Genomic DNA, 17,919 nt, shown 5'->3' with positions numbered 1-17,919 from the left:
ATCCCAGGGCTGATCTCCTTCAGAATGGACTGGTTGGATCTCCTTGCAGTCCAAGGGACTCGCAAGAACATCCATACATGACCATAGGAAAAACCATAGCCTTGACTAGACGGACCTTTGTTGGCAAAGTAATGTCTCTGCTTTTGAATATGCTATCTAGGTTGGTCATAACTTTCCTTCCAAGGAGTAAGCGTCTTTTAATTTCATGGCTTCAGTCACCATCTGCAGTGATTTTGGAGCCTAAAAAAATGAAGTTCAGTTAGAAGCATCAAAAGCAGCCCCCGACTGCCAGCATCTAGACCACTATTTCTGGTAGAAAATGAAAGTTGCTCTGGTAATGTAACCATTGTGTGTATGTCATGGCTACAGTTTTTCTGAGTAGCTGACTTTATTCAGTGACCTGTTTTCTAAGCACATAAAATGAAAATCTTGTAGTGTTTAAAAAAGTAGGGTCTAAAAAATTAAAATTTTTAAAAAAGAAACCATCTAAAACTGGATTGTGATGATGACTTCAGAGCTGAACCTTAAAAGTGGTGAATTTTATGGTATGTAAATTATACCTCGATAAAACTATGTTTTAAAGATTAAGCACCCCTCCCCCACACACACAGAATGAGGAATAAGCGTATTGACTATTTGATAAAAAATAGTAGGGTCTGTCACCCAAGGTATAAGATTTACTTTCAGAGGAACCAAAACCTGAGCAGCAATCTCTCCCTTGACCAGAATCTAGCACAGAGCAATTCAGTTGCATTCCATTATAATGTGCGTTTTACTTCATATTCAGGGAATTTTAAAGGGCAAAGACCACATCAGCAGCAGGAAACGGTGAGCTAGCTACACATGATGAAAAGCAGAGCCTTTTCAAATGAGAACAAAGAGGCGCATCTTCCCTCTTACTACCAGCTTCATCTGTAATTCCACCAACTCTTTAAGACTGAGGGGACTTGCTCTTTCCAATAGATAATGTGGGAAGAAAGCAATGTTCAATACAGATGTGTTAGGGATCAGTGGCAGAACTTCAGGTTCTGAGCTCTTAGTGGAGAGAGATTTGGTGGGATGCAAATCATGGTTGAAACTTCTTTGATTACATCAATGTGGAATCCCCATGTCACTCTGTCTCTCTGATAGCACTTGGCACATTTTGCTTAATGTATTAATAACACCTTGGAATGATTTGCAAGGAGAGCCCGTTTCCAAATAGTATCCCATCATAAACACACTCTGATTCTAGAGGATGATATCCATGAGCTTTCCTTTCAGTCCAATCAAAGCCCATTTGTGATGAGAGCCCCAGTCTCCCTCTTTTCCCCTCAACTATTCCCAGATGCATAATGCAGGTTTTTCATACTGTCTGAAGCTTCTGGTGTAGTTGAGGCTGGACTTTCTAAATTGAGGAAGTGGCATGATAGTGGATCCTCCCGTCCAATGGCTCCTTACAGTCTCTTTAGGGGGCAGGCTTTGGTCTTTTAAAGACTTTAGCATATGACAGCCATAAGATCTTTCTTCTTGCAGTGCTGAACTATCTTTAATGGAAAGACTTTGATGCAGCATTATAAATTATAACTAAAAGCACTTTCTCCACTAGAACAGAGGAGCAGAAATGAGAAAAGAATCCTTTCTCACTGTACTTATGTTAAACTTATCTATCTTTTCCTCTACACATGGTTTCCTAAAGGGCAGGGACCATGTCTCCAAAGTGAAAACATTTAGTGGCTCATCAATATTTGGGCAGAAAATGAACAAGTACATGTATGAATATTCCATCGGCACACTTCTTTGAGAAGACTGGTTGCAAGGAAATCCATCTTTGTAAACGGATTCAGAAAACTCCCCCCAAAGAGAGAGTGAAGTAAAATAGTTATTACTGCCGTCTGTGAAATCTCTGCATGTGGATGGAAATGCCTGACTTCTGCATGACTTTTGGAGAGTAGTTCTAGCTATGTTTTCATTTCCAGTTGTCCAGAAGCCTTCCGTTTGAGTTGCTAACCTCTGCTCTGATAATCTCATGGATCTTCATCAAATGTCTCCAATTCTTGCATCAGCCCAGATTCCTTTGTAGGCCCAAATAAATTCATTCCAACTCTCTATGTCTAATTTTATTAGTTTCCTATTGCTTCTCTAACAAATTACCACTTGGTGGCTTCTATAAGACAGATTTATTATCTTACAGCTCTGGAGGTCAGAAGTACCAAATGGGTCGCACTGAGCAAAAATCAAGGTGCTGGCAGGACTGTTCCTTTTGGAGGCTCTAGGGAGAAAGTCTTGCTTTTTTTAGCTTCCAGAGGCTTCCCTTCTGAAATTCCTCCACTAGTGGCTCTATTCCTCTTTCTTCCACACCAGCAGTGGCAGATCCAGTCTTTTCTTATACTGCATGACTCTGTTGTTTTTTTCTTTCCTCTTTACATCTCCTTCTGTGACTCTTCAGAACTCTTAGAATTGCACTGGACCTACTTCAGTCATCCAGGATTATCTCACTGTGTCAAGGTCCTTAACTTAATCATATCCATAGAGTCCTTTTTGCCCTGATTATGAGGATTAGGTCATAGACCTCTTTGGGAGAGACCACTATTCTGCCAACCACACCAACTCAAGATCATTTTATTTCCATTTATTTCCTGATTTTCCTAATGCCCTACAGTCTCTTTTTGTTCAATTTTTATTGCCTAAGAGTGAGTACCACTTTGTTTAGCATCTGATTATGCACTAGAATATGATTAGATTAATTAAATTAGCAGTAGAATATTATATTATCATTAATTAATTAGATCACATCCAAATATTCACTCACTAATTCCTATGTTTAACTAGTATCTATTGCCTTGCATATCTATTCCAGGCTTCCCTGGTACCTCAGGTGGTAAAGAATCTGCCTGCAATGCAGGAGACCCCGGCTTGATTCCTGGGTCGGGAAGATCCACTTGAGAAGGGATAGGCTACCCACTCCAGTATTCTTGAGCTTCCCTGGTGGCTCAGCTAGTAAAGAATCCACCCGCAGTGTGGGAGACCTGGGTTTGATCCCTGGGTTGGGAAGATCCCTTGGAGAAGGGAACAGCTGCCCACTCCAGTATTCTGGCCCCAAAAATTCCATGGACTACAGAGTCCATGGGGCTGCAAACAGTCAGACACTACTGAGCAACTTTCACTCTCACATGTCTATTCCATGATCCACCTCTTCTGGGTACTGGGGAAAATACTTGGCCTTTGTTTTAAAGGAGCTCACAGTTTAGTGAGAGAGACAAACATGTAAACAAAGAAATATAAGGAAGTTTTTAAAGAGCAAAGATACAATACCTGTAGGATAATGTTAGGTTCAAAGGAAAGCACTGTTATTTCTACCCAAGGAATGACCTCATTCAGGAAGCCGTCTTTGAGCTAGATGAGTAGATATTGGCCAGGCACAAAGGCAGACCGCAAAAGGGAACAGTGACTTCATACCTGTTTATCTTTTCCCTTTGGCTTATTTGTAAGCTCCTTGAAGTCAGGGATGATGTTTTACTTCTCTTCTATATATAATTTGGGATTTACACAGAATGGGAATACAGAAGATGTTGAGTATAAATCTGTGGATCAATGAATTATGAAGGTGACAGAAATCCTTTTGGCCATGACAGAGTAAATGGCAGCAGATTTGACCATCTGCATAAATAATTGTAAAACTGGACAAAATATATAAACAGCTGTTGTCCAACACTGGGCAACAAAAAGTGCAGAACTATGATTCCTTAGATGTGAGAAATAAATAAGGCAGGCCCTGTGATCGTCTCAGCGTTCTGACTGGATGTACTTTCCAGACGATTAGCTCAGGGAGGGGAACCTCAAAGCAGAACACAGCAGTCTTGTTTGCTAAGTTAAGAAGACAAAGATTAGAGTTCACTGAAGATGAAATAGCTGGAATTTATGGGACAGAAAACCAGGGAAGAGGGAGCTGTGCAGAGAAAACACCCCAGAAAACTGCTTGGGATCCCCTTGAGTCTTTTTGTTGAATATGAAGCTGACATGCATATGGTAAAATTCCACAAGGCCAGGCAAGGAAAAACTACTGGGGATCTATAATCTGAATAATTCTCAAAACTAACACTGGCTAGGGGACATTTAAATTCTGACCAAAGTAGAGAAGCCATATTCAACACCCAGAGCAGAATGAAAGGGTCCCTCACACCACACACAAAAATAAACTCAAAATGGCTTAAAGCTTTAAATACAAGACGTGACACCATAAAACTCCTAGAAGAGAACATTGGCAAAACATCCTCTGACATAAATCATAGCAACGTTTTCTTAGGTCAGCCTCCCAAAGCAACATAAATAAAAGCACAAATAAACAAACAGGACTTAATTGAACTTAGAAGCTTTGGCACAGCAAAGGAAATCATCAGCAAAACAAAAACACAATCTATAGATTGGGAGAAAATATTTGCAAACAATGTGACCTACAAGAGCTTAATTTCCAAAACATACAAACACCTCATACAGCCTGGAGAAGGGCATGGCAACCCACTCCAGTACTCTTGCCTGGGAAATCCCATGGACAGAGGAACCAGGTGGGCTACAGTCCATGGGGTCTCAAAGAATCAGACACGACTGAGGGACTGATTGATTATGCACACGCATACAGCATATATTTAAAAAAATCCAATCAAAAAATGGGCAGAAGACTTATATAGACAGTTTTCCAAAGAGGACATACAGATGGCCAATAAGCACATGAAAAGATGCTCAACACCACCAGTTATTAGAGAAACACAAGTCAAAACTATAGTGAGGTATCATGCCAGTCAGAATGGTCATCATCAAAAAATCTACAAACGATAAATGCTGGAGAGGGTGTAGAGAAAAGGGAACCCTCCTACACTGTTGGTGGGAATGTAAATTGGTATAGCCACTATGGAGAACTATATGGAGTTTTCTTTAAAAATTAAAAATAGAGCTACCATAAGATCCAACAATCTCACTCCTGTGCATATATCTGGAGAAAACTCTAATTAGAAAAGATACATGCATCCCCAATGTTCACAGCAGCACTGTTTACAACAGCCAAAACGTAGAAACAACCCAAGTGCCCATCAACAGATGACTGGATAAAGAAGATGTGATATATAGAGACTATCACACTAAGTGAAGTAAGTCAGAGCAAGACAAATGTACGATATCACTTATATGTGGAACCTAAAATATTATACAAACATACTTGTTTACAAAACAGAAACAGACTCATAGACATAGAAACCAAACTTACGGTTTCCAAAGGGGGAAGGAGGGATAAATTGGAGTTTGGGATTAACAGACACATACTACTACATATGCAATAAATAAATAACAAGGATTTACTGTATAACAACAGGGAACTATATTCAATATCTGGTAATAACCTATAACAGAAAAGGCTGTGAAAAAGCATATATAACTGAATTACTTTGCTGTATACCAGAAACTAACAAAAAATTGTAAATTAACTATCCTTCAAAAAAAAAAAAAAAAGAATGAAGGGCCATGCATTTGTAGTGGACTAAATTACTGCTAGTTTAGAGGTTATGCTAGACTCACCTGAACAAAACTTAAAAGAAATCCTTGAAAGGATCAAGATGATCCACAAGTAACTTGACTTCCTGCCAGGGTAAACTTCTACACTCTCCATGAGTGCAACAAAATCCAGACCCTCAACAATGTATTATTCACAATGTCTAGCAATCAATAAGAAATTACTAACATAAAAAATGCAGAAAAATGTGACCCATATCCAGAAGAAAAATCAGTCCATATAAACAGATTCAGCACTTACAGGGATGATAGAATCAGCAGACAAGGGCTTTTTACAGGGTATTATAAATATAAATGTTATCATTATAAATGCATTTCGTTGTAAAAAATAAAAGGAAAACATGAACTCAAAGAGGAGAGAACTGGAAGATATTAAAAAAACAAAACTATTTCCATAATGAAAAAAAATACAATATCTGAAGTGAAAAGTTCACTGAATGGGCCTAATGGCTGACCATATGCTGCAAAAGAAAAGATTAATGAACTTGGAGGTGACAACAGCTAACTATAGGATAGGCTCTGCTCCCTTTAGGGCACATGAGCTATGGTGAGGAAGGTAAACCTGAAATTCTGGTTCAGCTTGTCCCATACTCCCTCCTATTATTTAAATCAATCTTACCTTCTCAGGGGATAGAGGGGACATTTTTAGGTTAGTTTCTTGGAGGAGCATTAAACACTCCACCAGTTGTCCCCTTGATGTAATTCACAAAGCATTGCACTGCATTTTCAAGGTTTCCCATTCATCCAGAAATCATTTATCAAGAATGTACGAAATTCCAGGCATAGTGCTAGACATCAAGGGTAGAAAAATAAATAAGAATGGTCCCCATCTGTTGGGAGAGATAGGAATGTACCGATCAGTATAATACAGAGTAATAAATTTGCTTCAACATATAGTCACTAAACTTTTACTCTTTTGTGCTAGTCATTCCTAGTTGCTGATGAAATAAGAGTTCCTGTTTTTACTTTGCTTAAAGTTCATTCTACAGATGTGATTAAAATGTAGAGCCAAAGAGTAATAATGCTCACTTCTCATGGATAGGGGGAGATTTGGGATATGTAGGGTTTTGTTTATATGAATTGACTAGTTCTTGATATTAATGGACTGAATAACCTCAAGAGGCTACCACACAGCCATTGGCCCATAAAAATGAACTATGAACACTGACTGGTGTCCAAGAAAATGTGCTTGCTCCTGATATGCATCTACTGAGATCCAGTTTCTTCCTGATCCCTCAATCTGGACTCTGTCCTTCATTTATCACCCTTGTCATGCCATTCACATTGGTCTATTCTGTTCTTTAGTCTTGTATTCACTTCTAAGACATTTTGCTTGAATTTATCCTATCATCCTCTCAAGAGCCAAGTTCCATACTTGCCCACCATAACCACCATGAGGATGGGTAGGTAGAGACAAAAGTTTTCATAGACATGTATCACTGTCTCCTTGAAAATCTTAGGACATCTCATATTTGTACATATTATTTTTCAAAACTTAATCAAGAGCAGATGACCTTATTTGTATATTTTGGAAAGCAGGTAGTTGAGTGGCCAAAATAAATTACTAAGACAAAGGTCAAATGCAGAGATCAGTTGCTTGGCAAGAAGTCACTGGAGAGACAGAGATGGGCCCTAAAAGGAAGATTCCAGCATATGAATTAAGGCAGAATATCAAGCTGATGCATGCAGAGATGTATTTACCATGTAGTTAAGAAATCTTAAATCTTCAGGGCCCCTCATGTGCAGATTCCTTCCAAGACCCTGGGAATGGCCCTAGCACTGGTCATATTTCTGTAAGATTTGCAAAAGTAAAATAGTTTACATTGAGTCAGTTAAGACCAACTTCCCTTCCATCATCCTTCCCACCCAGGATTGGGTGGTGTTGGAGCAGAGTTTTAGGAGCCCTGACATGACTGCCAAAATCACTGCAGATGGTGACTGCAGCCATGAAATCAAAAGATGCTTACTCCTTGGAAGGAAAGTTATGACCAACCTAGATAGCATATTAAAAAGCAGAGACATTACTTTGCCAACAAAGGTTCGTCTAGTCAAGGCTATGGTTTTTCCAGTAGTCATGTATGGATGCGAGAGTTGGACTGTGAAGAAAGCTGAGCACCAAAGAATTGATGCTTTTGAACTGTGGTGTTGGAGAAGACTCTTGAGAGTCTCTTGGACTGCAAGGAGATCCAACCAGTCCATTCTAAAGGAGATCAGTCCTGGGTGTTCTTTGGAAGGAATGATGCTAAAGCTGAAACTCCAGTACTTTGGCCACCTCATGCGAAGAGTTGACTCATTGGAAAAGACTCTGATGCTGGGAGGGATTGGGGGCAGGAGGAGAAGGGGACAACAGAGGATGAGATGGCTGGATGGCATCACCGACTCGATGGACGTGAGTCTGGGTGAACTCCGGGAATTGGTGATGGACAGGGAGGCCTGGCGTGCTGCAATTCACAGGGTCGCAAAGAGTTGGACATGACTGAGTGACTGAACTGAACTGAACTGAACTGACATGACTGCATCTAATGGAATCCCCTGGCCTGACATCTAAAGGAAGAAAACTAGGACAATCAAGGGAATTGGTGGGGTGGGGGTTGGGGGGGGCGGCATGAAGGCACCAATCTTCATTCTGAGAAAACTGTCAGAGTCTATAGCCAAGTGAGATGTGAGTTTACCAATCTGAAGAGACAAGGACAGTTTTCATCAGGGTGGAGATGAAGAGGCATGGTATATTCGTTTGTGAAGAGACATGGGGCCTCTATTCTGTGTGTGTCCTGAGTGTAGCCCATGGATACAGAGGGTTCTGCAACTAGATGAAATATCTGGGACAAGGTCAAGAGGAAGATCACTGGCAGCATGAATGAAGAAGCTGTGAGATTGTTGAAAGAGTTTTCCTTGAAGATGGACTTCTGCTTCTGGTTATGATGAATAATAGGAACCCACTCACCTTAAATTACCAAAACAATTAGATTAAAATATATGAAATAACACTCTTCAATACACTGGACATCAGGAAATGAAGAGTAATTCCTGAGCTATTGGAAATAAATGAAGTGAACCCTATGGTTGCCCCATTTTACTAGAGAGAGCTTCCAGGCCATGGCACAGGAAGGGATGACAGACTCCCTAGTTAAGAAGATGGAGCTGATAATATGGGGACAGAAAGGAGGCTAGGGTTCTTAGAACAGAGGACCAGAGAAGAGAGGGTTGCACAGAGAGTGAATGATCAACATTTACAAAGGGTTCCTCAACAGTGTTCAGCGGAATACTGAACAGTGCATGTGAGACAACTAGCTGATGCTGGGGAAAGTGCCCCCAACAAGGATCAGGAGTAACAGTGCTGAGCAGCCCCACAGGGCCCACATAGTACCTGTTCCCAACCAGTCGGATTGGAAAACCTCCAAATTCTAGGGCGCTGGGTAGAGCACTCAGGAAGGCCTTGCCTCAGTTGTGGGGAACAATTAGCCCTAAGATTACACACTGTTTTAGACTTTCCTAACAAGTCGGAGAAGGCAATGGCAACCCACTCTAGTACTCTTGCTTGGAAACTCCCATGGACAGAGGAACCTGGTAGGCTGCAGTCCATGGGGTCGTGAAGAGTTGGACGTGACTGAGCAACTTCACTTTCACTTTTCACTTTCATACATTGGAGAAGGAAATGGCAACCCACTCCAGTATTCTTGCCTGGAGAATCCCAGGGACGGGGGAGCCTGGTGGGCTGCAGTCTATGGGGTCGTGAAGAGTCGGACACAACCGAGCGACTTCCCTTTCACTTTTCACTTTCATGCATTGGAGAAGGAAATGGCAACCCACTCCAGTGTTCTTGCCTGGAGAATCCCAGGGACGGAGGAACCTGGTGGGCTGCCGTCTATGGGGTCGCACAGAGTCGGACACGACTGAAGCGACTTAGCAGCAGCAGCAGCAACAAATCGTAAAGGCTAGCCCATGAAAGGAGCAACTTGTTTCCAAGTAACTTAACTGCATCCCACAACAGAAGTCCATACTATAAGAATACAAAATTTCCTTGCATGCAATGAAGTAGAAATCATAATGTCTGGCACCCAAGCAAAGATTACCAGACATGCAAAGAGGCAGGAAAACATGACCCATGGTGAGGAGAATAACTATGTTAGAATTAGCAGGAAAGGACATTAAAATAGTTATCATAACTATGCTTCATAAGTAGAGACATGGAAGATATAAAAAGAGCCAAACTGCACTTTTAGAAATGGAAATGACAATGTCTAAGATGAAAAACACAGTGGTTTGGTATTAATGGCAAAGTACGCTAGTGGTAAAGAACCTGCCTACCAATGTAGGAGATGCGAGAAACACAGGTTCGATTCCCGGGTTGGGAAGATCCCTTGGAGGAGGAAATGGCAACCCACTCTAGTACTCTTGCCTGGGGAATCCTATGGACAGAGGAGCCTGGTGGGCTACAGCCCATAGGGTTGCAAAGAGTAGGACACAACTGAGTGACTGAGTACAAAGCACATACAATGCAGAAGAGATTAGTGAATATGAATACCTAACAGTAGAAACTGTTCAAAATGAAACACAGAGAGAGAGAAAAACTTTATTAACAGAGCATCAACCTTGAGGTTGCAGCAAGTGGCCTTAATACACAATGTAATCTCCCCTCCTTGGTGGGGAGATGGGGAGCAGAAATATATTTCAAAAACTAACAGTTGAAACATTTCTAAATTTGAAGACAATGGTAAACCCATAGGACCAAGAAGCTCAATGAACTCCAAGCACCTGAAGTATGAAGAAAACTAGAGTGAGGCACATCATAATCGAATTGCTCGAAACCAGTAATAAAGAGGAAATCTTAAAAGGAGCCAGAGAATAAAGGCATGTTATGTTGAAGAACAAAGATATAGATGGTAGCAGATTGGACACTATGTGAGTGGAAAGACTGTGGAGTGACATCTTGTTACAGAGTGGGGAAAAAAATCCAACAAAAATTCTGGGGTCTTCTATATCAGTGAAATATCTAGCGTTCCAGGGGTTTGGAGGGTGTCAAGATATCCCTTCTAAGGTGATGGCTAAGCTGTTGCATCTGGCCCCTCCCACAGCCAAAAAAGAGGCCCAACACGTGGTGGGCCTCTTGAGATTTTGGAAGCAACGTAATCCTCATTTGGGTGTGTTACAGCAACTTATTTACTGAGTGGCCTGAAAATTGGCTAGCTCTGAATGAAGTCCAGGACAAGAGAAGGCTCTGCACCAGGTCCAGGCTGCTGTGCAAGTTGCTCTGCCACGTGAGCCAGAGGATCCAGCAGATGCAAAGGTGCTTGAAGCGTCAGTGCAGACAAGGATGATGTTTGGAGCCCTTGGCAAGCCACCATAGGTGAATGACAGCACAGACCCTTGGTATTCTGAAGCAAAGCCCTGCTATCTTCTGCCGATAACCACTCGCCTTCTGAGAAACAGCTCTTGGCACTATTGGGCCTTTGTAAAGACTGAATACTTGACTACGGCCACCAAGTTACCATGTGACCTGCGTTGCCCATCATGGACCAGGTGATCTGGCCCACCAAGCCATAAAGTTGGGCATGCACAGCAGCACTCTATCATCAAATGGAAGTGACATCTACATGACTGGGCCCATGCAGGCCCTGAAAGCACAAGGAAGTTACATAAAGAAGTGGCCCAAATGCCCAAAGTCCTCAAGCCGGCTTTCAATACCTTCCTTCTCACAGTCTATACCTATGGCCTCATTGGAGTTCCTTATCATCAGTTGACAAAGGGAATAAAAGGCTCTTCTGGGTTACAAATGGCTCTGCATGATCTACAACCACTATTCCCAAGCTGGACAGCTGTAGCACTATGGCCACTCCGGGGTCCTTGTGCCTCTGACTCCATAAGCAAAGAAAAGAGTTACTGAACTCATTGAGGTGACTGTTCCTGACTACCCAGGGGAAATTGGACTACTCCTCCACAATGGAGGCAAGGAAGACTATGTCTGGAATATAAGAGATTCCTTAGAGTTTCTGGTTATATCACTGTGACCTGTGGTTAAAGTCACTGCAAAACTACAACATTCAATCCAGACAGGACTAACAATGGCCTAGACTCTTCAAGAATGAGGAATCTGGATCACCCCATCAGGTAAAGAATCATGACCAGCTGAAGAGCTTGCTGAAGGCAAAAATAATACAGAATGAATAGTAGAAGAAGGTTGCTATAAATACCAGCTACGACCATGTGACCGATGTATCCTATGGACAGAGCCTGCCAGGCTCCTCTGTTCACAGGATTTTCTAGGCAAGAATATTGGAGTGGTTGGCCATTTTCTTCTCCAAGGGATCTTCCCAACCCAGGGATCAAACCCCCATCTCTTGTGTCTCCTACATTATCAGGTAGTTCTTTACCACTGAGCCATCTGGGAAGCCCTTTGTCTTTCTTATTTTGTTATAAGTATTTGTGTGTATACACACACACACATACACACACGTATATATAAAACAAATATCTTTGTTTGACAACAGTGGTGATTCTGTCCCTGATGCCAGATCTTGAACATTCTCCAGAGAAAGTATCTCTCTAGGCAGCATCTCCTTCTCCCACTGGGGAGCCAGGCCCCCTCCCAGTACCCAGCTGTGTGCTAAGCTCATTCACAATATGGTGTTAACACCAGCTGATGAATGGCCTAATTAGGGACTTCAGACTGGGGGATATGATGGGTCTAGAGCAGGCAACGCTTCTCAGACATTCAAGTTACACCCATACATCAACTTTAAAACCAAGTGGAAAAAAGAAACAAACAATCCCCACCAGCACCCCCTCCAAAAAAACCAAGCTGAAGAACACTTGGACCATAATGAAAGTGAAAGTGAAAATCGCTCAGTCATGTACAACTCTGCGACCCCATAGACTATACAGTCCATGGAATTCTCCAGGCCAGAATACTAGGGTGGGTAGCCTTTCCCTTCTCTAGCGGATCTTCCCAACCTAGGGATCAAACCCAGATCTCCCACATTGCAGGCAGATTCTTTACCAACTGAGCTATAAGGGAAGCGATAATAGTAACTACCATTTGCAGAGCCTTCAAAAATATCCTTAGCTCTTTTATATCCAGTATATTATCTGAGCCTCTTTCAATCTCCTGAGGCAAACAGGGTAGAGAATTTTACTGACAAATGACAAGGAGGAAAGGTAAGATTGGAAAGGTTGAGTGCTAGCAAGTACATGGCAAAGCAGGAACATTAAGGGCGTCGTGAACTTGCTACCCGTGACCTCGCCCATGACAGCCTCGGTTGGCTTATTTTCAGACATAGTTTATCCTAAGTTTCTCAGGCCCAAGAATGTCATTCTCGACTAGCTTAACATCACTGAACCCATTTCCCTTGCTTCCTCATTTAGATTTGTATCCTATTTGCCTCCCAGATAAAGCCATGGCACCAGTATAACTTCTTTATTTTTAGTTGCTGAACCTTTTTTCTGCCACCTATCTCAGATCTATTGGACTGGTAAATCAGTCTATAAAATCATCTCTAGGCTGGTCTCTTGAAGTCTGCTCCCTGATTTGGAAATGTACTTTTCATTTTGATGTTGAGATATTTCTCCCTTTGGTATTTAAGTCTAAGTTGATTTATGGGCAGGAGTAGTCAGGTTTCGGAGAAGGCAATGGCACGCCACTCCAGTACTCTTGCCTGGAAAATCCCATGGACGGAGGAGCCTGGTAGGCTGCAATCCATGGGGTCACTAAGAGTTGGACATGACTGAACGACTTCACTTTCACATGGGGTCACTAAGAGTTGGACATGACTGAACGACTTCACTTTCACTTTCATGCACTGGAGAAGGAAACGGCAACCCACTCCAGTGTTCTTGCCTGGAGAATCCCAGGGACAGCAGAGCCTGGTGAGCTGCCGTCTATGGGGTCACACAGAGTCAGACACGACTGAAGTGACTTAGCAGCAGCAGTCAGGTTTAGCCATTTGTTTAAATTAACTCTATGCAGAATTACATTGTAGAAAACAGGTAAAGTGAAGCTGCTTGGATGGGAGAGGGAGGAAGAGTACAGAATCATTCTCTTGGTGAGGCCTAAGGCATTTCCATTGAGCCCTGGGGACTATAAGTCTCTCACTTGGTTTACTCATTTATTTGGCCATGCTGCAAGGATTGTCTGGGATCTCAGTTCCCAAACCAGGGACTGAAACTGGCCCTGGCAGTGAAAGCCCAGAATCCTTACCCCTAGGCCACCAGAGAACTCTTAGGCTCTTAGTTTAAAAGCCAGTAGTAAAACAAAATAGAGATTCTGTGTAATTCCTCTTTTTTAATCTTTATTGAGACATAATTGATAAATATGAATTGTATACATTTAAGATGTATGACCTACATTTTAGATTAAAGCATCTGCCTGCAATGTGGGAGACCCAGGTTCGATCCCTGGGTCGCGAAGATCCCCTGGAGAAGGAAATGGCAACTCACTCCAGTGTTCTTGCCTGGAGAATCCCAGGGATGTCAGAGCCTGGTAGGCTACAGACCACAGGGTCGCAAAGAGTCAGACATGACTGAGCAACTTCACTTTCACTTTATACTCTGTTAAATGATCGCCACAACCAAACTAACATATACATAACCTCACATAGTTACCATTTCCCCCCTTCCTTTTTATCTTGGTGAGAACACTTAAGATCTACCCTATTAATCCTGAAAGATGATGCTGTGAAAGTGCTGCACTCAATATGTCAGCAAATTTGGAAAACTCAGCAGTGGCCACAGGACTGGAAAAGGTCAGTTTTTATTCCAATCCCAAAGAAAGACAATGCCAAAGAATGCTCAAACTACCACACAATTGTATTCATCTCACACGCTAGTAAAGTAATGCTCAAAATTCTCTAAGGCAGGCTTCAACAGTACGTGAACCATGAACTTCCAGATGTTCAAGCTGGAATTAGAAAAGGCAGAGGAACCAGAAATCAAATTGCCAACATCCGCTGGATCATTGAAAAAGCAAGAGAGTTCCAGAAAAACATCTACTTCTGCTTTATTGACTATACCAAAGCCTTTGTGTGGATCACAAAAAACTCTGGAAAATTCTTAAAAAGATGGGAATACCAGACCACCTGACTTGCCTCTTGAGAAATCTGTATGCATGTCAGGAAGCAACAGTTAGAACTGGACATGGAAAAACAGACTGGTTCCAAATAGGAAAAGGAGTTCGTCAAGGCTGTATATTGTCACCCTGCTTATTTAACTTATATGCAGAGTACATCATGAGAAATGCTGGGCTGGAAGAAACACAAGCTGGAATCAAGATTGCTGGGAGAAATATCAATAACCTCAGATATGCAGATGACACCACCCTTATGGCAGAAAGTGAAGAGGAACTAAAAAGCTTCTTGATGAAAGTGAAAGTGGAGAGTGAAAAAGTTGGCTTAAAGCTCAACATTCAGAAAATGAAGATCATGGCATCCGGTCCCACCACTTCATGGGAAATAGATGGGCAAACAGTGGAAACAGTGTCAGACTTTATTTTTCTGGGCTCCAAAATCACTGCAGATGGTGACTGCAGCCATGAAATTTAAAGACGCTTACTCCTTGGAAGGAAAGTTATGACCAACCTAGATAGCATATTAAAAAGCAGAGACATTACTTTGCCAACAAAGCTTTGTCTACTCAAGGTTATGGTTTTTCTTGTGGTCATGTATGGATGTGAGAATTGGACTGTGAAGAAGGCTGAGCACCGAAGAATTGATGCTTTTGAACTGTGGTGTTGGAGAAGACTCTTGAGAGTCCCTTGGACTGCAAGGAGATCCAACCAGTCCATTCTGAAGGAGATCAGCCCTGGGATTTCTTTGGAAGGAATGATGCTAAAGCTGAAACTCCAGTACTTTGGCCACCTCATGCAAAGAGTTGACTCATTGGAAAAGACTCTGATGCTGGGAGGGATTGGGGGCAAGAGGAGAAGGGGACGACAGAGGATGAGATGGCTGGATGGCATCACTGACTCAATGGACGTGAGTCCCAGTGAACTCCAGGAGTTGGTGATGGACAGGGAGGCCTGGCGTGCTGCGATTCATGGGGTTGCAAAGAGTCGGACATGACTGAGTGACTGATCTGATCTGATCTGATTAGTATATTTCAAGTACACCATAGAGGATTATTAACTCTATTCACATTGCTGTACATTAGATCTCCAGAGCTAATCCATCTTGCCTGACTGAAACTGTACTCCTTGACCAACATCTTACCATTTCCATCTCCTCCTAGCCTCTGACAACTATCATTCTACTTGCTGCTTATAAGAGTTTGGCTCTTTTAGATTCTATATATAAATGAAATCATGCACTTTTGGGCTTTCTGTGTCTGGCTTACTTCACTTAGTGTTGTGCCTCTAGTTTTACCCACAAAGTCACAAATAGCAGAACCTTCCTTTATTTTTGTGGCTGAATAATTTTCCACTGTATAATTATATCAAATTTTCTTTATTCACTTATTGACAGATATTTAGCTTGTTCCCACATCTTGTGAAAAATGTTGCAATGAACATGAGGATGCAGGTATCTCTTTGAGATACAGATTTCATTTCTTTGCATGTATGAAAAGGCAAAAAGATAGGACACTGAAAGCTGAAGGCCCCAGGTCGGTAGATGCCCAATATGCTACTGGAGATCAGTGGAGAAATAACACAAGAAAGAATGAAGAGACAGAACCAAAGCAAAAACAACACCCAGTTGTGGATATGAGTGGTGATGGAAGTAAAGACCGATGCTGTAAAGAGCAATATTGCATAGGAACCTGGAATGTTAGGTCCATGAATCAAGGCAAACTGGAAGTGGTCAAGCAGGAGATGGCAAGAGTGAACGTGGACATTTCAGGAATCAGTGAACTAAAACGGACTAGAATGGGTGAATTTAACTCAGATGACTATTATATCTACTACTGTGGGCAGGAATCCCTTAGAAGAAATGGAGTAGCCATCATGGTCAACAAGAGTCCAAAATGCAGTACTTGGATGCAATCTCATAAACGACAAAATGATCTCTGTTCATTTCCAAGGCAAACCATTCAATATCACAGTAATCCAAGTCTATGCACTGACCAGTAATGCTGAAGAAGCTGAAGCTGAATGGTTCTATGAAGACCTACCAAGACCTTCTAGAACTAATACCCAAAAAAGATGTCCTTTTCTTTATAGGGGACTGGAATGCAAAAGTAGGAAGTCAAGAAACATCTGGAGTAACAGGCAAATTTGGCCTTGGAATACAGAACGAAGGAGGGCAAAGGCTAATAGAGTTTTGCCAAGAGAATACACTGGTCATAACAAACACCCTCTTCCAACAACACAAGAGAAGACTCTACACATGGACATCACCAGATGGTCAACACCGAAATCAGATTGATTATATTCTTTGTAGCCAAAGATGGAGAAGTTCTATACAGTGAGCAAAAACAAGGCTGGGAGATGAATGTAGTACAGACCATGAACTCCTTATTGCCAAATTCAGACTGAAATTGAAGAAAGTAGGGAAAACCACTAGACCATTCAGGTATGACCTAAATCAAATCCCTTATGATTATACAGTGGAAGTGACAAATAGATTCAAGGGATTAGATCTGATAGACAGAGTGCCTGAAAAACTATGGATGGAGGTTCATGACATTGTATAGGAGACAGGGAACAAGACCATCCCCAAGAAAAAGAAATGCAAAAAGGCAAAATGGTTGTCTGAGGAGGCCTTACAAATAGCTGTGAATAGAAGAGAAGTGAAAGGCAAAGGAAAAAAGGAAAGATATACCCATTTGAATGCAGAGTTCCAAAGAATAGCAAGGAGAGATAAGAAAGCCCTCAGCGATCAATGCAAAGAAATAGAGGAAAACAAAAGAATGGGAAAATCTAGAGATCTCCTCAAGAAAATTAAAGACACCAAGGGAACATTTCATGCAAAGATGGGCACAATAAAGCACAGAAATGGTAAGGACCTGACAGAAGCAGAATTTATTAAGAAGAGGTGGCAAGAATACACAGAAGGACTGTACAAAAAAGATCTTCATGACCAAGATAATCACGATGGTGTGATCACTCACCTAGAGCCAGACATCCTGGAATGTGAAGTCAAGTGGGCCTTAGGAAGCATCACTATGAACAAAGCTAGTGGAGGTGATGGAATTCCAGTTGAGCTCTTTCAAATCCTGAAAGATGATGCTGTGAAAGTGCTGCACTCAACATGCCAGCAAATTTGGAAAACTCAGCAGTGGCCACAGGACTGGAAAAGGTCAGTTTTCATTCCAATCCCAAAGAAAGACAATGCCAAAGAATGCTCAAACTACCACACAATTGTATTCATCTCACACGCTAGTAAAGTACTGCTTAAAATTCTCTAAGGCAGGCTTCAATAGTACGTGAACCATGAACTTCCAGATGTTCAA

At 41.8% G+C, this 17,919-nt stretch overlaps 1 protein-coding gene across 6 annotated transcripts in view; it reads right to left on the bottom strand.

Annotated features, from left to right (window-relative positions):
• LOC129639639 (chromatin accessibility complex protein 1-like) overlaps window positions 1-17,919 on the bottom strand; it is a 131,935-nt gene that overhangs the window by 69,001 nt on the left and 45,015 nt on the right. Inside the window, exon 3 of one of the 6 annotated variants that reach the window (XR_008708525.1) lies at window positions 6,161-6,371. The exons of the other annotated variants lie outside the window; for them this stretch is intronic. The gene's annotated coding sequence lies outside the window, so the exon portion shown is untranslated. The remainder of the gene's footprint in view (window positions 1-6,160; window positions 6,372-17,919) is intronic. 6 annotated transcript variants of the gene reach the window in all.

Source organism: Bubalus kerabau, chromosome X (assembly GCF_029407905.1).
Source record: "Bubalus kerabau isolate K-KA32 ecotype Philippines breed swamp buffalo chromosome X, PCC_UOA_SB_1v2, whole genome shotgun sequence".
Classification (NCBI taxonomy): Eukaryota; Metazoa; Chordata; class Mammalia; order Artiodactyla; family Bovidae; genus Bubalus; species Bubalus kerabau.
Note: the sequence above shows the minus strand (reverse complement) of the source record. Positions and strands in the feature narration are given on the sequence as shown.